Source organism: Magnolia sinica, chromosome 4, assembly GCF_029962835.1.
Source record: "Magnolia sinica isolate HGM2019 chromosome 4, MsV1, whole genome shotgun sequence".
Taxonomy (NCBI): domain Eukaryota; kingdom Viridiplantae; phylum Streptophyta; class Magnoliopsida; order Magnoliales; family Magnoliaceae; genus Magnolia; species Magnolia sinica.
In genome coordinates, this window is record NC_080576.1 from 93,979,254 (window position 1) to 93,993,217 (window position 13,964).

Consider the following 13,964-nt stretch of genomic DNA (forward strand, 5'->3'; position numbering starts at 1 on the left):
TCAATAACGGGTCCTCCTTGACGTTACATCTCATCATGTATTCATCAAACTTGGTGATATAATTTGTCATAGGCATTGATACCTGGCGAAGGGATTACCACTGATCCAGGAGCCTCTGGCGATACGAGACAGGGACATACTTTTATCTTAAAATCTCTTTCATCTCGGCCCATGATGTGATCAGGCCATCTCTAGACCTCTCTCATCTTTCACTCGACATTTTTTCTAAAACAATTTGACTTGGCCCATCAACTCCATCTTGAAAAATTTCACCTAATGGCGACCGGACATATCGTACCACTTGAAATAATGATCCATGTCTGCAAGTCAATCAAGAAAGGCCTTGGGGTCTAGGCAACCATCATAGTTCGGGGCCTCAATATTTACTCTTCTTTACCCGATCATCAGGATCATAATGGTCTAAATACTCTCCATGGGGTGGCTGCGTACGTACCCCATCATGGCCATGGCCTCTTCCACGTCCTCCAACTTCACTTCCCACTTGAAATTAGCCATCTTCCCCATTGTCGGGGTTTTCCTGAAGGGAAGCTTCTAGCTTGGTCAAGCGAATATTGGTCTCATTCCTAAGGGCTACTAGTTGATGATTGGTGGTTCTACTTTGGGCGTCGATGGCCGCGATACAATTATTGATGTCAATGATAGCTTCAGCAAGTTGTTCTGAATTCATTGTGAGGTATAGACCAAAACCATGCCCAGTAAGAGTTGGTGTAAACCGAGAACCCAAAGGGGAACCTAGGAACTAAAGACTCTAGACGCAAGGTGATGAGAATGGAAGACTGCTAACGCTAGATCCACTAAATGCGATATGAAAACCTTAACCTAATATGAAAACCCTAAACTAACCTAGGCTCTAAAAGTAGTGGACACGCTAAAATCGATGTCAAACCTGGCTATGATACCAAAATTTGATGCAGGACAAAATGATCTAACCTAAAATGATGTCATGAAATTAAAAGACAGATTAACTAGAGCAATGGAACGAAAAAATAAAGCTAATTTATCTTAAATTCAGAAATTTCATATTCACGGCATGTCCAAATTTAAGCTTATGATAATCCCACATTATGAATCTCATAAATTTCTGATTAACTAGGACCCATGAGAGATATAACCCCCATCCTAACATAGGGTTAAATATGAATTCAATGGAAATCATGTGTCTTGTACAAGTTTTGACATGTTACGGCGGTTTAAAGGCTAAAGAATGTGAGAAATGGGTTTAGGGTATATAGGTTTAGAGGAATTAAGGTTGAGGTTTTGGGTTGGGATTACAAATTTCGGGTTAGGGGTTTTAAGACATAGGGTTTCTAGATTTGAGAATATGGGTTTCAGGTAGTGGGAATTAGGGATTTATGATTTGAATAAGGGATTTTCAAATTTTAGAGATTTGGGTTTGGAAAAATTGGGGTTTTGAAAATTAGGGTTTGTAGATTAGGGTTCAGTATTCTCGAATCTAAGTTAGGGTATTAGAGTTATGATTAAAATAAGAGACAATGAATAGAGAGGAATGGAGGTGATAAAGTAATGAGGAATAAGGGGAAGGCGCATGGGTCACAGTCTAGTGGAGAGCGCCAGATGTATGTCTGTATCATCGTACAAACATAGGTTTGGGTCCAGGGTAGTATGGGTTGGGGTGAATGGGTTAGGATTTTGTTGGGTAGGGATTTGGATGGGTTAAGGTTTGATTGGATATGGGTTTTATGGAGACAAAAGAATGATCAAAGAAGAGCAAGATTAGGGAAAGTAGAGAAAGAGAAAAGAAAATGAGAAGAAGGAAGATAATACCTTGTTGGGAAGAGAGGAAAGTACAACAGATGACTAGGGAATCCCTCCCCGTGGTTTTTTCTCAATGTAAAAGCAAAATGAGAAAAATCTATTTCATTCATAACATACATAATGGCTATGGTGGGGACGTCTAGTCCTTTATAGTCTTAGAAAAGACTTTTTACAAAAAGGCGCTCTCAGATAAGATTCTCAACATAAAGACACTTAATGAATTAAAAGTTGTTTCTAACTCCCTGATCTCAATACAAATATGAGCTATATCAAAATTACAAAACATATAAACAAACTAAACTATTTCATGGCCCGTGGGGGTCCACGATCAAGATGTTTGATGATGATGATTTAACCATTAGAATGGTCCACGGTCAAAATTCAATGGTTCAATCATCATGTCCACTCGATCCAACGGTTCGATGTGTCCATCAAGCTCCTATATGCAATCCATATACATCTTCCTAGTGTGGGTCTTAAAAAATGCATGAACATGCACATGAGATCTTCAACATGGCTAGGAATGTAATTTAGGCCAAGTGGGCCCCATGTAATGGCCTTCTAGCTACAGGGAGATAGACTCAGCCCTCCTCTGGTATGGTGCTCGGATGTCTTGATCACTTTTCTTCATGAGGGTTTTATTAAGATAGTGTATATAGAGCAACTACCTAATTTTGTTGCTCAGTAGGAGTCAAATAAGATGTATCACCTTAAGAAGTCGATTTGTACCTTGAAAGCCTCCAACAGCATGGTTCAACAAATATAGTAAAGCAGTGTCTAAATACGGCAAGAAAAGGAGTCAAACTGGCCACAATTTCTTTTATAAAGCATAGTGAAATAGGCATCATTGTGCTAAAACGGCAAAATCCAAGTTGGGGATGAATTTGTTACACCAGAAGTATGTGATGATTTATTTATTAGCAGAGACAAGTTTTTTCTGGGAGTAAAATCAATCAAAACTCCTAAGGATCTATGTTAGAAGCTTGATGTGGGTGATGGGGACTTAATTGATGATCAAGGAAGATATCATCGTCTCATTGGAAAATTGTTTCATTAACGATCACTTGGCTAGACATCAACTTTTGTGTGTGCATGCATGTATTAGTAAGTTTACACAAGCTCATCATGTTCCTCGTATAAAAGTTGTGTTTCACATACTCAAATACTTGAAGCGGGCTCCCGGTCATGGGATTTTGTACTAGCACAATGACCATCTTAAAGTTGAAAGGTATTCAGATGTAGACTAGGTTGGTTCTCCATTCGATAGATGGTATACTACAAGCTATTGTACTTTTGTGAGGGGTAACTTGGTTAAACAGTGAAATAAGAAGCAAAGTGTTGTGGCTCGTTCAGATGAAGATTAGTAGGATAAATCCCATAATTGCATGAATTTTGGCCTTTTTGGGCCATTCGAGTAGTCTTAAATCAACCGAATACTATTCATCCAAATGTAGTTTTTATTTTATTTTTTTCCCTCAAATTTCTCAACAAAAATGGTATTAAATAGTTAGATATGTGCATTAGTGGGATGAGTTTCACATATTGCATGAACTTCATGTTGTTTTGGGGGCATTCGAGTGGTCCACAATTGACCCAACACTATTTATCTGAATTTAATTTTAGATTTTTCTCAAATTTCTTGAGGAAAATATGCCAAATGGGTCTCTACTCATGGCTCAGCGGTAGACACTGTGTGTTTCTACTCTAAGGTCATGGGTTTGAGAACTCATGTGGTGTGTGTGGGTGTAAGAGTGTGTGTGTGTGTGTGTATTCACCTTTCAAAAAAAAATAACAAAATGGTTAGGGATGTGCATTAGTGGGATAAGTTCCACAAATTATATGAATTTCCCGAGACATTTGAGTGGTCCTAAAATTGACATGTCTTAAGAAAAATGGTATCAAATGGCTAAGAATATGCATTAGTAGGATGTGTTCCGCATATTGCATGAATTTCAAACCATTTTTAAAGCATTCCACTGGTCCTAAATTGACCCGACACTATTCATCATAATATACTTTTTAAATTTTTTTTTCCTTGAATTTCTTTATGGAAAATGGTGTGGATATACATTGGTTGGATGACTTCCATAGATTCTATGAATTTTGGACTATTTTGGAACTGTTCAAGTGGTCCTAAATAGGCTTGACACCATTAACCCAAATTTAGTTTTCAATATTTTTTCAAATTTCTTCAAACAAATAAAATAAAATTTGTTGTCAAATGGTTAGGAATATACATTATGGAACATGTTCCAAAGCTTGATTGAATTTCAGGCCATTTTGGTGCCATTCAAGTGATCATGAATCAACCTAACGTTATTCACCCGAATTTAATCTTTAATTATTTTTATTCATCCGAATTTAATTTTGATTTTAATTTTTTTTTCAAATTTCTTGAGAGAAATGGTGGCAAATTGTTCAGAATATGCATTATTGAAATAAATTTCATAGATTACATCAATTTTGGGCCATTTTAGAAGCATCCAATGATCCCAAAAAAAAAAAAAAAATCGATGTGGGCCCGATCACATGTTTGGCTCATTCAATTGATTTGAACCATTGATCATTGGATGCCCCTCCTTGACGGGATATATGGTTGATCTAACCATGCCAAGGTAGTGGGAGTATGATTAGACATTGGACCATCTCCTATGATTGATGCGCAAGTAATTGGCATGTGATCATGGACAATATTGAACGGATGGGATTGCTTAAAATTTGATTGAGTGATATCTCATTCATGGGAGATTAGATTGACCTGAAATTGGCATGTGAACTCCTCATGATGAAGTATACAAGATGATGGATTGATGGTTAGGTGTCATATCTAGTTCTGGTGCAATCAAAGCCTTTGATTTTATTAAAATCTCATCTGTTTGAGATAATGCCAAGCTGAAAATTAATCCCTCAAACAATCTTGATGTGCTGAACACATATGACTGCTCAGATCAACCGATGGACAATTCAATTTGTGAGTTTTAATCAAATCAATCCATGATGTCCAAATGGAAAGACTCTGCTGTATATTTTCCAATTCATCAATGATGGGATGATGTATGCATAGTTACTGTATAACAATGAACGGATGCATCCAAAGACAGAATTTTAGATATGCATATAATGTTGACTATATGTGATTAATGTGTGTATTGGTGCACATAAGCCAATGCATTCTATGGATGTGGTTATTTGATATGATGATGAATGGCTTGTATGGTCTGATGATCTAAACTGACTAAAATGTACGATTTGGCATGACGCACACGGTTTTCCGGCATATATTAATATTGGCAAATATATGTAGTCATGCACATTAATAAACATGTCTAAGATCAATCCGCTTTCCGAGATCTTACAAAATGATAAGTTAATTGGAATAAAAATAAAATAAAAAGATCAATTGGTCCCAAAAGATAAAGCCGGTCCGACGATGGACCGACGATGGACGAAGTGATCCATGTAATCAGAAATCCTATCCTTCAACCTCCCAATGAAGAGGGCTCCTTGCTCTTACTCCGGTGGTAGACTCTTAGGAGTTTCAACACCTGGTCAAGGGTTCTGAGTACCCATAGGTGGTGAAATCCCACCACGGCATGAGTGTGTGGCGGTGCGTTTGCGTCTGTTAAAGGAAAAAAAAAAAAAACCTCCCAATGAAGAGGATGGTGCTCTGGCTCCTTATTAAGAGTACCAAAAATGTCAGAGCAAAAGATGTGGCAGAGTGCTATGTTTTTTGTTCTCTATCTGATGTCTTGTGAAATCAAAGATGTGAGGGACATATGGTTGCGTCTGAAAGGTATGGTTGATGATAAGTCTATCTCGAAGATGGATGGAGGCATGTCTGTCAGTGAACATGTACTTAAGTAGTATGAGTTCGCTAGTAACTAGAGATGGTTGGAATCAAGTTTGAAGAATCCTTTATTGTGATTGTTATTCTCACCTCTTTGCCTCAATTGTTTTTTAACCAACTACAATTATCGAAAATGGACTGGTTTATTCAGTTAATGGCTTTTGAGGCCAATAATAAGAGTGAGAAGGATAAGGACAATTGATTGGTAGAAGAATCTGAGTTCCAATTCCTTTTGGATGAATGCTTAGAATCCTTGATACTGTCCATGGTTTTCTACCTTGTTTAAATGCATCAGGTGTCTTGATGGTTTAAACCATGTTTCGAGGATGGTCCTAAATGATGAAGAATCAAGGACAATCCACCACTATTTCATAAGACACTGTAGAACCACTGCATTAAATGTAATTTGTCCGTCTTCATAATGTATTGCTGGTGGTGTATCTTTTGAAACGTAGGCTTGTGTATGCCAACTATGGTTCCTCTCGCTTGTATACTACATGATTAGTCTTGATTTGATATGCGCCTCATGTTCAGTGGTAGGATGGGATGTTATTCACACTTTTAGGGCCTGTTTGGTCAAACTTTTTTCTTTTTCTTTTTTCTTTTTTTTTTCTTCTTGTTAGTACACACCCCACCGTCAGTCTACACTCCACTGTTAGCCACCCCCACCAGGGAATCGATACCATGACCTCAAACTTATTTTCAGCACATATCACCGAAGTGGGCTATTTTTAGTGATTTCTCCCTATTCAGATTGTTTGGTAAATCCAAAAAAAAAAAAAAATTAAGTGTTTAATTTTGATTTTTACTGAAAAAAATGTAATTTTTTTAAAGGTTCTTTCTTCAGGATTAACACTTAATGTGGAATGCAGGCCTTATGTGGGCTTAGGTGGGATTAGGTGGGATGGAATTGCATTTGGTCCCGTGCAAATTTCATCGGACATTTGGAGAGGAAGGGAAAGATTGAGATGACGTGGGATGGAATTACATTTGGTCCCCTGCAGGATTTTTGGTGGATTTTGAAATCCACTACATCCATGGGCCCCACATTGATTCATGTGTTTATCCACGTCGTCCATCCATTCCATGTTGTTTACACATGACATTCAAGTTATATACTATAGACACACCACCCCAAGTTGACAAGTTGATCAAGTTGGACCAAGTCAACTCTACCAAACCCAAAACCTAAATCCAATCCCTAAACCTAAGTCAAAAACCCGAGGCCAAACCTAAGGATAAACCTTAGAGCCTCAAAACCTACACAACCTAGTCAACTCACTAAGTAAATCCACTTAGTCAAATCAAGCCTAAAACCAACCCAAAGTTAAACCTAATACCTAGCCCAAGTCCAAAGCCATCAAAAATCCGGAAACACAACAAACTAACACCAAAGAAGCTGGAGCTCCCACACACTTAGGGGTACCCACCTGCCAAAGCAGGGGTTGTTGTGGCTTGGGCCACCGGCCACGTGACAACTCCCCTACCTTGGCAAGGGAAGTGCAACGCATGTGAGGCCTCTCTTGGTTCTGGGTGCAATCGTGTGGAGAAATGAAATTGCTCTAGTACCCTCCCCTTTAGCCAAAATTACCATCTTACCAATCAATACAACCACCCAAAGCATGTCATATGGCAATCTTGAATCCAGACCATCCAAATCATTTTTTGTTAGTGCACTTATTTGTGCACCTGTTAAGTCAATCACGTGTGTTTATGTGTCAGTATATTGGTTAAGCCTTTGGAAGTTAAAGATCAAAGACACATAAAGACTTGGAGCATTAAGGATGTGAAGAACAAGTATATTGAGATGCCTTGGTGACCCTAACATTAACTCAAAACAACTTAAACTCTAAATGATCCTAACCTTAATAGGTAAACCTTCATATAATCATCACATAGCCTTATGAGCTCATTTATAACATGCTTAGATTGGCTATAGAGGTCCTAAGTTACTGGAAAACAACTACATAAACCATTCAACTCTTTTGTGAGTTCAATCGATTGATGGAACGATCAAGCACTTCCTTGATTGATCTTGATCGATTGGACTTGATCTATCAATCGAACATGGCCAAAATAGTCTAATGAGTTCATTGGACTATTTCGGCCTAGCTCGATCGGTCTACAACCTGCGGTCGATCAATCGAGGCTATCCATTAGAGATCCATTGGAGCCTTTATCTTATAAATATTGCATTTGGATCTTTGTACAAATGATGAATTTTGACATTTTAGATACCTTGGTATATCACAAGTTCAACCGAACCTCCTAAGCTCTATTCCAATGAGATTCATGCTCTCTTCTTAGTGATTCTTCACTTTAATAGGCATTCCAAACTCCTCTACAAGAAGAATACGATCTCAAGCTTTCTCTGGAGTTTAGACACGAATTCTGTTGGTAAATTTTAATGTCCACCGCCCTCTAGAGTGTCTATCAAGGTGAATCCCTTAGGATTTCAACTTCTCATTAATTGTAGGAGATTATACCATCCTCTCACCACCTTGGTCACCTCATTAGGGCATCATATGCAAGCCGGTTGATCGTAGGAATTGAAGCATTAGCATCAATGATTAGGGGAGCAACTGAGGAGCGGATTCAAGCATGGGAGAGCTTTAAAGAAGCAGCTCTGGCAAGGCGAAACAAATGGGCTCAATCATACAGGTTTCAATTGAAGAGTCCATTCATACTCTTTCCTTGTGTAGGAATGAGTATAGAGTTTGTGACCCAAACTCACGTAGGTTCTTATGTAAGATTGTATCGCCACCAACACATGTGAGTACGTGTTAGTCCTTATGTAGGCCTCCAGCAGGAGTGTACACTTGATATGTCCTTGTGTAGGCCTCCGATGAGAGTGTTCGTGTATAAGTTCTTGTGTTGGCCTGAACCTAATTTAAAACCTCTGATAGTGAATACCTGTACACTCGAAGAGATTGCATCCGTCGAGAGCGGAGTAGGGAAACTGAACCATTATATATTGTTGACAGATGCCTTAAATCTGGATTTTGGGTCATTCGACCAGTCGAGTGGGCCGACTCAAAGTCCAGCAACCTATGTTTTTTGGTGTCCAGGCCGCTCGACCGGTCGAGTGGGCTGCTCGACTTATCAAGGCCTGCTCGACTCAAAGTCCAGCGACCTATGTTTTTTGGTGTTCGAGCCGCTCAACCAGTCGAGGGGATGGGTCAACCAGTCGAGGGGATCCTTCTACCCGTCGAGGGTTACGCAACCCATGCGTGGACTGCGTAAATTTGAGGCGGTTTCCGGACTTTCCCAAAGGAGGTGCGTAAGTAGAGTTTCTTAAACTATAAATAGGGGTCCCTGGGGCTATTCTAATGTATTTTAAGGCTTCCTAAAGGTATTCTAAAGGGTTCTAGGGTTATCAAATGGTGTAATAAGGGTGTGATTCAAGGTTGTTCGAATCGAGTAAGTCCTCTCTCTTTGTAATTTATGCTTTCATAGTGAATTTTTGTCGCTTTGTGCCGTAGTTTTTTCCCGCAAGTGTTTTCCACGTTAAATCTTTGTGTTCTCTTGTGTGTGCTTGATGTCATTAGATTGTTATCCTAGATCTATATCTGTGTGATTCCGCAGGCCAAAATCCTGACAAGTGCTATCAAAGAAATCGTTGGGGCACAGATCCGAATCTGCAGGATTAGCAATAATGGGAAGTACTAGGTATGATATTAAGAAATACTCATAGAAAAATAATTTTAAGTTATGGAAGATCAAGATAATTAGTTCCTTAACCAAGCAAGGCGAGGATGGTGCTCTTAAGGCGAGAAAGTCTAGAATGACTGATGATAAATGGAATACTCTTGATAAGAAAGCCTTATCCTCAATCCGCTTATTTCTCGCGGATGAGGTTCTCTATAATTTTTTGAAAGAGAAAACTGTGGCTAGTTTATGGGTGAAGTTAGAGGATATCTATGTGAAAAAATCCTTTGAAAAGCGCATACACTTGAGGCGGCAGTGGTATAACTTCAAAATGGCAGAGGGTGGAGATCTGAAGGCCCACATCAGCAACTTTAATAAATTGGTTTGTAAATTAATGGATATGGAATAAGTGATGAAAGATGAGGAACAAGCATATATGTTGTTGAATTCTCTTCCGGTGTCGTATAAGTCATTCAAAGACACAATGTGCTCTAAGAATAAAACCCTGAGTATCGACACTATTATTTCAGCCCTTCAAGGGGAGGCTATGAGAAAGCTTAACGGCGACACAGGGACATCTTCTGATGTACTGATTACGAGAGGCAGGAATTCTAAGCGAGATAAAAGATCTTCAAGACCTAGATCCAAATCTAACGGCAAGGGTAAAGGAAAACTAAAATGCTGGAACTGTAGGATGTCTGGACACAAGAAGAAGGATTGTACCAATCCTAAAGCAAAGAAAGAAAATTCAGCGGCTTCTTCCAAGGAGGCCAATATTGTCACATCTGATGAAGAGACAAGTAGTGGTGATGTATTATCTATGTCAATGATCGGACACATGCACGACAATCATGGAGATGAGTGGATCCTCAACACAGGAGCATCATATCACATGACTCCTCATCAGAATTGGTTTGCCAGTTACAAGGAATACGATGGTGGACAAGTTTTTTTGGGCAATGACAATGCCTGTATTGTGGTGGCTATTGGTATGGTGAGCATCAAGATGTTTGATGAGATAGAGCATACCCTGATTGATGTTAGGCACATTCCTGATATAAAGAAAAGTCTGATTTCTCTCGGTGCACTTGAGGCTATAGGATGTAAGTTCACCGGCATTGATAGTGTCTTTAAAGTTTCAAAAGGGGCACTCGCGGTTATAAAAGCACAAAGGCACGGAAACCTTTACAGGTTGATCGGGAACACTTTGGCAGGTGGAGCGGCAGCAGCTATTGCAGATTCTACGTCTCTACGTATGTGGCATACTCATCTAGGCCACATGAGCAAGCAGGGCATGAAGGTACTATCTGATCGGTGCTTAATTCCAGCTTTTAAAATTTCTGATTTAGATATATGCGTGCATTATATATATGGTAAACAATCTAGATTGTCTTTTAAAACTGGAAAACATATATGTAAGGGAGTGCTTGATTATGTGCACTCTGACGTATGGGGGCCATCACCAGAGGTTTCCATTGGGGGGTCATCATGATTTGTTTCATTCATTGACAACTACTCAAGGAAAGTTTGGGTTTACTTCATGAAACGTAAATCCGAAGTTTTCACCATATTCAAATAATGGAAGGCAATCATGGAAAAACAGTCAGGGCGAAAAATAAAGGTTTTAAGGACTGATAATAGTGGAGAATTTACTTCCACTGAGTTTAATGATTATTGCAAGGATGAGGGGATCATCAAGCACAATACAGTGCGTCACACGTCCGAACAAAACGGTTTGGCTGAGAGAATGAATCGGACTTTCCTGGAGAGGGTCAGATGCATGTTAAGTAATGTTGCGTTGGGTAAGGACCTATGAACAGAAGCTGTTAACACGACGTGTTATTTAGTGAACCGGTCTCCTTCAACGGCAATTGAATGCAAAATTTTAGAGGAAGTATGGAGTTGTTAGAAAATTGACTACTCAGATCTACGTATATTTGTTTGTGAGGCTTACTCTCATGTACTGTCAGTTAAGAGAGACAAGCTAGACCATAGAGCCAAAAAGTACATCTTTGTTGGCTATGGCATTGGTGTGAAAGGTTACACGTTATTCGACAAGGTCACACGCAAGGTCATCACTAGCCGTGACGTCAAATTCGATGAAAGCTCCATATTCTATAAGAATGATCAGAAGGAGCAAGAGAAACCAGAAAGGGTGATCGTAGACATCCAGATTGACACAGATGATACTCAGGCAGAGACTGATGCGCAGACAGAGGTACAGGATCAGGTGGAGCAGCCATCTGTGAGAAGGAATCCACTTCGTGATCGCAGGTTACCGGCAAGATACAGAGACGACTCTAATATTGCATATGCTCTCATTACAGATGAGGGGGACCCGTCAACTATTCAAGAGGCCCTTGATGAGCTTGATGCTGAAAAGTGGAAGGCGGCTATGGACGATGAGATGGACTCGTTGCACAAAAATCACACATGAGAACTGGTGGAGCTTCATGTGGACCGAAAAGCGATCAGATGTAAGTAGTTATTCAGAAGGAAACAAGATAGATACAAAGCTAGATTGCTAGCGAAGGGCTATGCTCAGAGAGAATGAATCAACTCTACAAAGATATTCGCGCCGGTGTCTATCAGATTCGTGTTAACGCTGGTTGCCCAATACAATCTCGAGCTGGAACAGATGGATGCTAAGACTACATTCCTGCGTGGGGAGTTGGAAGAGCAGATATACATAAAGCAACTAGAGGGCTACGAAGTTAAAGGAGCAGAGAAAAATGTTTGAAGGTTAATGAGGTTGTTGTACAGCCTGAAACAGCTGCCTAGGCAGTGGTATAAAAAAATTGATTCTTTCATAGTGAGTCAAAATTTACTTAGAGTGAATACGATCACTATGTCTATTACAAGACACCGAGTTATGACAAATTCATTATTCTAATATTGTATATTGATGATATGTTGATCACCTATCATGATATGTCAGAAATCAACATACTGAAGACTTGGTTATCAGGGACATTCGAGATGAAAGATCCGGGGGCTACAAAAAGGGTTCTCGGTATAGATATTCATAGAGACAGGAAGAGGAGCGGGCTTTGGTTATCACAGGCAGAATACCTTGAAAAGGTATTGATCAAGTATGGAATGGATTAGGCAAAGTCGATGAGTGTTCCCCACGCGGCTCACTTTAAGCTTTCCTCATAACAATGTTCTAAATCCAATGAGGAAAAGCAGGTTATGTCTTATGTGCTCTATTTGAATGCGGTTGGCAGTTTAATGTATATAATGGTCTATACGAGACCGAATATTTCACAGGCAGTCGGTGTTGTGAGCAGATACATGTCAAACCCCGGCAAGCAACATTGGGAAGCGGTGAAATGGCTACTTCGATACATTCGAGGTACGAAAGACTACATCTTAACTTTTGAAAAGACAGGGACAAAGTTGGTAGGGTATGTGGATTCCGACTACGCAGGCAGTATAGATTCCAGGAAGTCTACTTCAGGATACTCGTTTGTACTAGCGGGTGGAGCAATCAGTTGGATGTCGAAGCTTCAGTCCGTGGTGGCTCTTTCCACGACCGAAGCAGAATATATGGCAGTGACGGAAGCGTTTAAAGAAGGTGTTTGGCTCAGAGGCATGATAAATCAGTTGGGACTTCAGCAGGAGGCCGTGCCGGTTAACTGTGATAGCGAGAGCGCTATCAATTTGGCTAAAAATTCTGTTTATCACTCATGTACTAAACACATTGATATTCCTCACCACTTTATCCGACAGGTGCTTGAGGAATGAGACGTAACACTGGAGAAGATTCACACCAGCATGAATCCAGCAGACATGCTCACCAAGGTCGTTCATATAGAGAAGTTCAAGTTATGTACAACTTCTCTAGGCTTGGCGATAACCTAAAAGAAGGACAGAGTGTGCACAAGAAGCGTTGATTGAAGCTATGATGCGATGCAGAGATAAGAGAAGAGGGCAGCAAGATACACGATTGAATATTAAAGGCATGGTGGAGATTGTTGATAGATACCTTAAATCTGGATTTTGGGCCGCTCGACTCAAAGTCCAGTGACCTATGTTTTTTAGTGTCCAAGCCTCGACCGGTCGAGGGGATCCTTTGACCAATCAAGGATTACGCAGCCCATGCGCGGACTACATAAATTTGAGGCGGTTTTCGAACTTTTTCAAAGGAGGTGTGCAAGTGGAGTTTCCTAAACTATAAATAGGGGTCCCGAAGGCTATTCTAATGTATTTTAAGGCTTCTTAAAGGTATTCTAAAGGGTTCTACGGTTATCAAAGGGTGTAGCAAGGCTGTGATTCGAGGTTGTTCGAATCGGGTAAGTCCTCTCTTTGTAATTTATGCTTTCATACTGAATTTCTGTTACTTTGTGCCATGGTTTTTTCCCGCAAGGGTTTTCCACGTTAAATCTTTATGTTCTCTTGTGTGTGCTTAGTGTCATTGGATTGCTATCCTAGATCTAGAGCTGTGTGATTCCGCGGGCCAAAATCCCAACATATATTTGTGTTTGCGATTGTATTTTAGAGCAATTTTATTCATGCTTATGAGGTTGATTAGTTAAATTATATGTATACTTAAATTGGACTATATGATGGGCACTTAACCTGCAAAGCACACACAAGTTCACTATCACCCTATAGACTAGTCACTTAATAGTTACATCATTTCTAGTTTACATAATTGGACCCACTTTAG